This window comes from Aulostomus chinensis, chromosome 22 (genome assembly GCF_037954235.1).
Source record: "Aulostomus chinensis isolate RoL2024-O1b breed Wild chromosome 22, RoL_Achi_v1.0, whole genome shotgun sequence".
In the NCBI taxonomy this organism is placed as follows: Eukaryota; Metazoa; Chordata; class Actinopteri; order Syngnathiformes; family Aulostomidae; genus Aulostomus; species Aulostomus chinensis.
This window is the reverse complement of record NC_141341.1, coordinates 799,072-811,159: the sequence shown is the minus strand read 5'-3', so window position 1 is coordinate 811,159 and position 12,088 is coordinate 799,072. Positions and strand designations below refer to the sequence as shown.

The window sequence follows — 12,088 nt, the reverse complement described above, 5'->3', positions numbered from 1 at the left end:
CCAGGTGGAGCTGCTGAGTGAGAGCATGCTACTAGTAATAGTACAGCGTAGTAATACTACAGAGTAGCAATAGTACAGAGTAGTAATAGTACAGAGTAGTAATAGTACAGCGTAGTAATAGTACAGAGTAGTAATAGTACAGAGTAGTAATAGTACAGAGTAGTAATACTACAGAGTAGTAATAGTACAGAGTAGGAATAGTACAGACGAGTAATATTGAATAGTAATAGTACAGAGTAGTAATACTGCAGAGTAGTAATACTGCAGAGTAGTAATACTACAGAGTAGTAATAGTACAGAGTAGGAATAGTACAGACAAGTAATATTGAATAGTAATAGTACAGAGTAGTAATAGTACAGAGTAGTAATAGTACAGAGTAGGAATAGTACAGACGAGTAATATTGAATAGTAATAGTACAGAGTAGTAATACTGCAGAGTAGTAATACTACAGAGTAGTAATACTACAGAGTAGTAATAGTACAGAGTAGGAATAGTACAGACAAGTAATATTGAATAGTAATAGTACAGAGTAGTAATAGTACAGAGTAGTAATAGTACAGAGTAGGAATAGTACAGACAAGTAATATTGAATAGTAATAGTACAGAGTAGTAATAGTACAGAGTAGTAATAGTACAGAGTAGGAATAGTACAGACGAGTAATATTGAATAGTACAGAGTAGTAATACTACAGAGTAGTAATAGTACAGAGTAGTAATAGTACAGAGTAGGAATAGTACAGACAAGTAATATTGAATAGTAATAGTACAGAGTAGTAATACTACAGAGTAGTAATAGTACAGAGTAGTAATAGTACAGAGTAGGAATAGTACAGACAAGTAATATTGAATAGTAATAGTACAGAGTAGTAATAGTACAGAGTAGTAATAGTACAGACAAGTAATATTGAATAGTAATAGTACAGAGTAGTAATACTACAGAGTAGTAATAGTACAGAGTAGTAATAGTACAGAGTAGGAATAGTACAGACGAGTAATATTGAATAGTAATAGTACAGAGTAGTAATAGTACAGAGTAGTAATAGTACAGACAAGTAATATTGAATAGTAATAGTACAGAGTAGTAATAGTACAGAGTAGTAATACTACAGAGTAGTAATAGTACAGACGAGTAATATTGAATAGTAATAGTACAGAGTAGTAATAGTACAGGCAAGTAATATTATTGAATAGTAATAGTACAGAGTAGTAATAGTACAGACAAGTAATATTATTGAATAGTAATAGTACAGAGTAGTAATAGTACAGAGTAGTAATAGTACAGACAAATAATATTATTGAATAGTAATAGTACAGAGTAGTAAAAGTACAGACAAGTAATATTATTGAATAGTAATAGTACAGAGTGCTAATACTACAGAGTAGTAATAGTACAGACAAGTAATATTATTGAATAGTAATAGTACAGACAAGTAATATTATTGAATAGTAATAGTACAGACTAGTAATAGTACAGACTAGTAATAGTACAGAGTAGTAATAGTACAGAGTAGTAATAGTACAGACAAGTAATATTATTGAATAGTAATAGTACAGAGTAGTAATACAACAGAGTAGTAATACTACAGAGTAGTAATAGTACAGACGAGTAATATTGAATAGTAATAGTACAGAGTAGTAATAGTACAGAGTAGTAATACTACAGAGTAGTAATAGTACAGAGTAGTAATAGTACAGGCAAGTAATATTATTGAATAGTAATAGTACAGAGTAGTAATAGTACAGACTAGTAATGGTACAGAGTAGTAATAGTACAGACAAGTAATATTATTGAATAGTAATAGTACAGATTAGTAATAGTACAGAGTAATAATAGTACAGACAAGTAATATTATTGAATAGTAATAGTACAGAGTAGTAATGGTACAGAGTAGTAATAGTACAGACAAGTAATATTATTGAATAGTAATAGTACAGATTAGTAATAGTACAGAGTAGTAATAGTACAGACAAGTAATATTATTGAATAGTAATAGTACAGAGTAGTAATACTACAGAGTAGTAATAGTACAGACAAGTAATATTATTGAATAGTAATAGTACAGACAAGTAATATTATTGAAGAGTAATAGTACAGAGTAGTAATAGTACAGACTAGTAATGGTACAGAGTAGTAATAGTACAGACAAGTAATATTATTGAATAGTAATACTACAGATTAGTAATAGTACAGAGTAGTAATAGTACAGACAAGTAATATTATTGAATAGTAATAGTACAGAGTAGTCATGGTACAGAGTAGTAATAGTACAGACAAGTAATATGATTGAATAGTAATAGTACAGACAAGTAATATTATTGAATAGTAATAGTACAGAGTAGTAATAGTACAGACTAGTAATAGTACAGACTAGTAATATTATTGAATAGTAATAGTACAGAGTAGTAATAGTACAGACAAGTAATATTATTGAATAGTAATAGTACAGAGTAGTAATAGTACAGACTAGTAATAGTACAGAGTAGTAATAGTATTGATTCGTAATAGTACAGAGTAGTAATAGTACAGACAAGTAATATTATTGAATAGTAATAGTACAGAATAGTAATAGTATAGAATAGTAATAGTATGCAGTAGTAATAGTACAGAATAGTAATAGTATGGAGTAGTAATAGTACAGAATAGTAATAGTATGGAGTAGTAATCGTACAGAATAGTAATAGTATGGAGTAGTAATCGTACAGAATAGTAATAGTATGGAGTAGTAATAGTACAGAATAGTAATAGTATGGAGTAGTAATAGTACAGAATAGTAATAGTATGGAGTAGTAATCGTACAGAATAGTAATAGTATGGAGTAGTAATCGTACAGAATAGTAATAGTATGGAGTAGTAATAGTACAGAATAGTAATAGTATGGAGTAGTAATCGTACAGAATAGTAATAGTATGGAGTAGTAATCGTACAGAATAGTAATAGTATGGAGTAGTAATAGTACAGAATAGTAATAGTATGGAGTAGTAATAGTACAGAATAGTAATAGTATGGAGTAGTAATCGTACAGAATAGTAATAGTATGGAGTAGTAATCGTACAGAATAGTAATAGTATGGAGTAGTAATCGTACAGAATAGTAATAGTATGGAGTAGTAATCGTACAGAATAGTAATAGTATGGAGTAGTAATAGTACAGAATAGTAATAGTATGGAGTAGTAATAGTACAGAATAGTAATAGTATGGAGTAGTAATCGTACAGAATAGTAATAGTATGGAGTAGTAATCGTACAGAATAGTAATAGTATGGAGTAGTAATCGTACAGAATAGTAATAGTATGGAGTAGTAATCGTACAGAATAGTAATAGTATGGAGTAGTAATCGTACAGAATAGTAATAGTATGGAGTAGTAATCGTACAGAATAGTAATAGTATGGAGTAGTAACAATGGAGTAGTTTTTGTTGTCAGTCTTTACCTGCCAGGCTTCCATGGACATATTTTGACATCAGGAGAAGATGATGGAAACGTTGAAATTCTAAAAGTGAAGTATGCAAACATGCAACACAGAAGGGCTTAGCTTAGCTTAGTTTAGCTTAGCTGCTAACAACAAGCGAGCAACATAATTGCGTGAGTTCTGGTCAGAACTCTTCAGTCTCAGAACAGCTCTGACAAACCTACTGCTCCTGTTACTGCTTCTACTCCTAGAATGAGTGACACTAGTATTTATCCAGTCCCTCCAGGATTTAGTGGCACTTTTTTATGATTGTTGCGGCCTAAAATGCCTGATTTTGCCACAGCTTCTGTGAAAAGTTGCAACAAAAGTTGCAATGTTTTTTAATTTTTTTCTTTTTCTTTTTTTGCAAAAGCACCTTAAAATTGTTGATTAATGATGAAACTTTAAATTTTCATATTCCAATTGTGCACTGGGAGAATGTATCCCCATCCAGAACAACACTCTCTCAGTGACAACTCAGTCCTCACTGAATAAAATAATTTCTCAGTTCCTTGAAACTTGGCAACTTTAAACCATGGGGTCTTTCCGTGTGAGTCTGCATGTTCTCCCTGTTCCTGCGTGGGTTCTCTCTGGTACTACTGGTGGGTGGATGGATGGATGGCTGATGGATGATGGATGGATGATGGGTGGATGGGTGGGTGGATGGATGATGGATGGGTGATGGATGGATGATGGGTGGATGGATGGATGATGAGTGGATGATGGATGGCTGATGGGTGGATGATGGATGGCTGATGGGTGGATGGATGGATGATGGGTGGATGATGGATGGCTGATGGGTGGATGGATGGATGATGGGTGGATGGATGGATGATGGGTGGATGATGGATGGCTAATGGGTGGATGATGGATGGCTGATGGGTGGATGGATGGATGATGGGTGGATGGATGGCTGATGGGTGGATGGATGGCTGATGGGTGGATGGATGGATGGGTGGGTGGATGGATGGGTGGATGGATGGATGATGGGTGGATGGATGGATGGATGGGTGGGTGGATGGATGGATGGGTGGATGGATGATGGGTGGATGGGTGGATGGATGGATGATGGGTGGATGGATGGATGATGGGTGGATGGATGGATGGATGGGTGGGTGGATGGATGATGGGTGGATGGATGGATGGATGGGTGGGTGGATGGATGGATGGGTGGATGGATGATGGGTGGATGGATGATGGGTGGATGGATGGATGGATGGGTGGGTGGATGGATGATGGGTGGATGGATGATGGGTGGATGGATGATGGGTGGATGGATGGATGAAATTGAAAACATGCAGATTCCCAGTATTTTCACCTGAGTGCTTCTACTTCACATCAACAGAACAGGAGAACCTAAAGGAACCCTCAGCCCCCCTCCTCACATAAACCAAAATGTCTGTGTACGTCTTCATGATTCAAAGCCTGTGTTTTGAGCTGTCATCACAAAATGAAACGCTGCAGGGAAAAATAACAAATGTAAAACAAATCCTGTAACTCCGAGACTCTCCGTTGGTTTGTGTTCCTGCATGGGAGTGAAACGGTTCACCAGCACTCCCCTGTGCAGTTTGGGGACTGAGGAGCACCGTCCTTAGCACTGATTTTGGTTGGCAAATGTGACAGATTTCCTTCTCACACAAGTCAGCGCGTTCGGCAGAAGAAACAGGAAGTGTAAATGACGACGTCACAGGTGACATAAAAAGACGGAGCGCTGCGATTGGTCAAAGTTGGATTAAAGTCGCGGTGATTGGATAAAATTGCTGGGCGTGCAAAATTCGTGGGGATTGCCCGAGTTTGCATTAATAGTTGCGATCTTAACATCACGAATTCCTGGAGGGACTGATTAATAACAATAACAACGATCATCTAGACTTCCCGCACTTCCCGCTTCAGCAGACCCATTTCCTCATCACAAGTAGAACTCTGGAGCCAGCGTGATTCCATCCTTCCAACATTATTGGTGCTGGTTGATGAAAGCATGAGATCATGAAAAAACTAACCAAACTCGTCTCTCGAAATTAACAATTTCAGTTTCTTCTAATTTGCAAATCACAGTTGTCATGGCAGCCATTTAATTATTTTCTCCATAATTGGAGAGAACTGCCACGCTACATCAATCCACTGTTCAAAAGTACTGCAGGAATCACTTGGAGGATGCTGCCGAGAGTCTGGTGACTCTGGTCCTCAGACGTTGGCCCTGAGTCCTCAAGGCCCATTCAGCGATGCGGTAAAACACCACGGCTGCGTTTCCTCTCCTTTCCCTCCTTCTTCCCGTCGCTGGCGGTGGACATGAAGCCGCTTGAGTGAAGGCTTCGGCCTGCAGCTCCTCCACGCCTCCGACCCTCTTCGCTTTCCCTCCTCTCATCTCTTGTGTCTCCCTCTGTAGTTTCGCGCTCCATCTCTCGGTCTAATGTTTCTGCCCTCCCACTCTCTCTTGCTGGATCTGAGCGTCTTCTTTACGTCTCCTCCACCTCTTCCTATGCACACTGTCCTCCCTTCATCTCCTCCTACTCTCTTTTCTTCTTCCTCTTGTTTTATCTCTTACCGACTTCCTCTCTTGCCTGACAGAGAACAACTTTTTGGAAAAGGTTCAAGATTTCTGTAAGTGGGTTTGTGTCTCCTGCCAATCACATCTGAAAGACCTGGATTGGTCCTGATACCAGCATCACCTGCATGAGAGCATGGAGGGTGGACCCCCAGGGTCATTATTTACTGGAGGATTTTAGATCAGGAAAGAGAAACTAAGGAGATGAAGAAGCCAACACCTAAATTCAAGGGACTTCCTGCTCCCTTCTCATGGAGACTTAGAGACCCAGGAACTGAGATGGGTCACCTGGGCACAGAAGAATGGAGCTTAGGAGCCAAGACAAGTGGCCAGGGATGGATGGAACCACTCATCCGTTCTAGATGGTGGTTCTGGAGAAGGCTGGGAGACGAGGGCGGAGCCTGGAGATGAAGCAATGATTCCATATCTGGCGTCCTGGCCCAAAACATCCTCAAAAGAAAATCACAGGGTGATCGGTCCGTCCCAGGACACCCTGTGGAACACCAGACTGCGGTTTGATTCCCATTTGCTTCCGTGAGTAACGCTGGTTTCCAAGTCCCTGGAACTTCAGACTGGTTTTTATTTGCGTGATGTCGCTTACAGCAAGTTAAGCTCTTTGTTCACTTGCGTCACTCAGACAGGAAACAACAAAACCTGTGTTTGTGGAATAGTTACCATGCCAACCAGGTCACCCTGGTACCAAGTACTCGTACATGTCACGTTGAGAATCATCAGCAAATGACTTCATCTGTGGTCTGAGAGTGAAGGCGACCCGCAGGTCGTCCGAGGAACCGTTCTGCTCGGGAAGAACCGTTCCTAAACATCTCATTTAGACGTGGGTTCCAGTTTGCCCTGCGTGGCTCCAGGAGGAGGCCATGTGTTTTGTGTTGTTTATTGCATTTGAATGTCTTGTGTCAGCTGCTGTTGGCATCCATCCTCCCTCCTGGAGGAGTTCTCATTGGTCAAAGTATTCAATAATAATAATATTAAATCAACGCAACTGCTTGGCTTGTAGCAACACAAGATTAGTTGGGTCCCATTACACAGTTAAATAATTCCAACGGAGCTCTGCAATGTCTGAAAATATAAAATGTCTCCTGTGCCGGTGATGAAAACATGATCAAGGCAGTGAAAGCATGAAATATGTCCAACTTTAAGGGACGCTGGGGACGGATAACAGCTTGCCCAATGCTAATTAAATGTTGAAATACTCTCGATTTTCCTGGCAAATGCTTTTTGTTTCCCCCAAATGGTCAGGATGCCTTTTCAATGATGATTTTATTGTTTTGGGTTTTTTTTATCATATTTCAAGTTTTTGTTTCACTAAACTTTTTCTCTCCTTCTTTCTTTTTCATCCGTCTTCTCTGTTTTCCTGCCTCTTCCGGTCCTCCTCCTCCTCCTCCTCCTCTCCTTTCCTGGCCTAGTTAAAGCATCTTCTGCTTTGTGCCTCTTGTCTTTCATCGCTTTGGAACTTTTGAGGCTCTCTCCCTTTATCTTCCTGGCTTTTATGCCGCTCCCCCTCTGCGGCCCTCACGTCTTTTACCTGCTTCTGTCCATTTCTTGCTCTCCCTCCATGTCCATTCGTACCCGTCTTCGCTCTCTGCTAGCGTCCATCTGTTTTAACTCCTGCTCCTGCTTCCATTGTGAGGCTGATGGCCGTCAGGAGATCTCATCGCCCGTCTCACTTGTGACATGATTACAGGGTAATTATCCTGTGAAGTTGTCTTTGAAAGACGCTTAATGTCTTTTTAATGCGGTTTGGAGTTTAGAGACTTTTTTGTCTTTTGTACTTGCTGTGGACTCTTCAGTTTATTGTATTTGCATGTGATTGGCCCGGAACACAGTGTCCTGATTAAGTGGCTCTTCGCTTCTTTGTCAGTTTCAGGTGCAGCGTCTTACTCACAGTTTCCTGTCACATTCGCTTTATTTTGTGCGTCTGGCCTCGATGTGCCTCTCGACGTGGAGGCGAGAAAGTCTGAAACCTTCAGTCAGACATTTTGTTTCTGTCGATCTATGTATCGACGTGTTTCTCCCCTTGATGGATATTTTAGTTCATCAGCTAAAATATGTTCACTCCTCACACGTGGGTTTGTAACGAGGCAGAATGACAAGAAATGTTAACACCCGAAATGACAGCCGTCAGAGCTGCGAAGGGTGAGGTCGCTCCTGACCGCAGCCAACATGAGGGGCCAGGATCAACTATACAATCGATTTTCTTGCTATGATGCATCAAATGTAATTACCATAAATGTATGACAAAGAAGTGCAGAGGAGGCAGTTCAACAATGATTCTCTGCGCTGGGGATGGAATCATTGTGAATTATTCAGAGATGATATTCACCTCAATACAAACGAGTAAACCCAGACGAAGCAGCAGCGCGTGTGCCTGTAAATGTTGTCGTCTCATGTTCACGTCTGTGGAGGTGCATCTGTCAGGATGGACGGATGCTGTCCGTCCGACTGTGTCCTTTGTTTCCTGTTTTGTACTGTAGCCTCATCTTATTATTCATTTTCAATCTGAATTATTTCTTTCCAATGTTTTTCAGCTGCTGATGATGTCAGTGACTCATTAATTACTTCATATTTTAGTATGTATGGAAATCTGAGTTTCCCAGATTCCCCAAGACGGTGTTTAATGCCTTTGGTTATTGAATAATTAAGATTTTTAATTTAAAGTGATAGAAAATTCAACAATTCAGATGCTGGAACAAGGAAATATTTTCTGTTCCTCTGTTCATAGTTTTGTTGGTTGTTTTTGTTTCCTGGATCGACTCCTGAAGTTCCTGGCTTCAGTACTTCGTCATGACAACTGTTTAATGATGTAACAAAAACATTTAATGTTTTCCCACTTTTACATATTTTTCTTCTTATTTTAACAAATTATAGTTATTAATTTGTGTGCTGTCAATAGCTGCTGTTGATAGAATCCTGTGAATTCCAGTGTAATCACTGTAAATAAACATAGTCCTTGTGTCAGTCGCTTAATCGATTCCTCACAAAGATGTCATCTTGATATTTTCCTAATAAGTATACACTCATAATTATAGACTAATGATAATGTAGCAGACGTTTTTTTTTTTATAATTTTAATCTAACATGGATGTGGTGAAAGCAAACACACACACACAGTGTTTATGAAGCAGGTTATTATTTCATAATAAAAAACAAAATACCAAGTTTTTATCAAACTTTGGCAAACATGCAGTGTTTTTAGTCATAATGTTTGTGTGTAGATACAAGTTTTCAGGTGTGAATATGTGTGTATGTATATATATATATATATATATATATATATATATATATATATATATGTATATATATATATATATATATATATATATATACATATATACATACATATATACATACATATATACATACATATACATATATACATATATATACATACATACACACGTATGTATATATACATACATACACGTATGTATATATATACACATACACACGTATGTATATCTATACATACACACGTATATATATATATATATACGTGTGTGTGTGTGTATATATGTATATATACATATATGTGTGTGTATATATGTATATATACATATATGTGTGTATATATATGTATATACACTGGGGGAAATAAGTATTGAACGCATTATCTTTTTTGTCATTACATTTATTTCCAAAGATGCAATTCATGTGACATTTCTTCCAGACACTGGTATGAACTCAAATAATCCACACATGAAAAGAAATCACAACATTCAAATCCATAAATAATGATTATGTGGAATCATGTGCAATAACACAGGAACAAAGTATTGAACACACCATGGGAAAGCTGCATAGTTTGGCAAGGAAAGGCACCGTACCATCTCAAATCTGAAAGTAATTAGTCTTTGTACTTCCTATAAGTGCAGACCAACATCAGCTGGGTGAGTGCTGATTGATGGCCCTATAAACAGGTTGTTTTTTCACCAAGTGGTCAAACAAGACACATCTCATGATGGGTAAAAGCAAGGAGCTCTCTCAAGACCTTCGCAACCTGATTGTTGCTCAGCATCAGAATGGAACTGGTTCCAGACTTATCTCCAAGCATCTTTGTATTCCAGCAAGCACCGTTGGGGCTATTATCCGCAAGTGGAAGAAGCATCACCTTATCATCAACAGGCCACGCACAGGAGCTCCTCGCAAGATTTCTGACCAGGGGGTCAGAAAGATGGTCAGAAGAGTTCTCAAAGAGCCAAGGACCACCCGGAAAGCGCTCCAGAAAGACATGGAGGCAGCAGGTACAAGTGTTACAGAGAAAACGATAGGCAATGCACTCCACCGCCATGGCCTCTATGGACGCTCAGCCCGCAAGATTCCATTCCTCAAAAAAAGGCATGTTGAAGCTGGTTTGAAGTTTGCTAAACAGCATCTGGATAAGCCTGTGGAATACTGGGAGAACGTTGTCTGGTCAGACCAGACCAAAGTTGAACTTTTTGGCTGTCATACTACACACCATGTTTGGAGGAGAAATGGCACTGCACATCCCCCAAATAACACAATAGGAACAGTGAAGTTTGGTGGAACATCACGGCATGGGGTTGTTTCTCATCTCCTGGTACTGGCAGACTTCATATAATTGGAGGAGCAATGAATGGAAACATCTATCGGCAAATTCTTGAGATGAACCTGCTGCCATCCACCAGGATGATGAAGATGAGACGAGGCTGGACCTTTCAACGGGACAGCGATCCGAAGCACATGGCAAAGTTGACTCTCCAATGGTTTAAAAATAAGAAAATCAATGTGTTAGAATGGCCCAGTCGATCACCTGACTTAAATCCGATTGAACATTTGTGGAAAGAACTCAAGAAAAAGGTTCACCAGAGGGCACCAAAGAATATTCAAGATTTAAAGACAATCTGTGCGGAGGAATGGGCAAAAATCCCACCTGAGCAGTGTTGGCGAGTAGTTAATACATACAAGAGGCGTCTGGAAGCTGTCATTGCCAACAAAGGCTTCTCCACAAAGTCTTAAACCAGTCTCAGGTAGTGTGTTCAATACTTTGTTCCTGTGTTGTTGCACATGATTCCACATAATCATTCTTTATGGATTTGAATGTTGTGATTTCTTTTCATGTGTGGATTATTTGAGTTCACACCAGTGTCTGGAAGAAATGTCACATGAATTGCATCTTTGGAAATAAATGTAATGACAAAAAAGTTAATGCGTTCAATACTTATTTCCCCCATTGTATATATATATATATACACACACATATATGTATATATACATATATACACACACACGTATATATATATATACGTGTGTGTGTGTGTGTATATATACATATATGTGTGTGTATATATACATATATACACACACACGTATATATATATATATATATATATATACGTGTGTGTGTATATATACATATGTGTGTGTGTGTATATATACATATATACACACACATATATGTATATATACATATATACACACACATATATTTATATATATATATATATTTATATATATACGTGTGTGTGTATATATACATATATGTGTGTGTATATATGTATATATACATATGTGTGTATATATGTATATATACATATGTGTGTATATATGTATATATACATATGTGTGTATATATGTATATATACATATGTGTGTATATGTGTATATATACATATGTGTGTATATGTATGTGTATATATACATATGTGTGTATATGTATGTGTATATATACATATGTGTGTATATGTATGTGTATATATACACACATATATACACACATATATATGTGTATATATGAACACACTTATATATATACGTGTGTATATGTATATATACATATATGTGTTTATGTATGTGTGTATATATATATATAAACACATATACACGTATATATATATATATAATACATACACACATATATGTGTGTGTGTATGTATATATGTATATATATATATACGTGTGTATATGTGTATATACATATGTGTGTATGTATATATGTATATATATATATATATACGTGTGTGTATATGTATATATACATATGTGTGTATATGTATATATGTGTATACACACATATATGTGTGTATCCATGTACGTGTATATGTAATTACAAATATA

The 12,088-nt window shown here is 37.6% G+C and overlaps 1 protein-coding gene across 4 annotated transcripts in view; it reads left to right on the top strand.

Annotated features, from left to right (window-relative positions):
* The window catches only part of LOC147240198 (zinc fingers and homeoboxes protein 2-like), a 90,189-nt gene that overhangs the window by 59,546 nt on the left and 18,555 nt on the right, over positions 1–12,088 (top strand). The gene's annotated exons all lie outside the window — the stretch shown is intronic.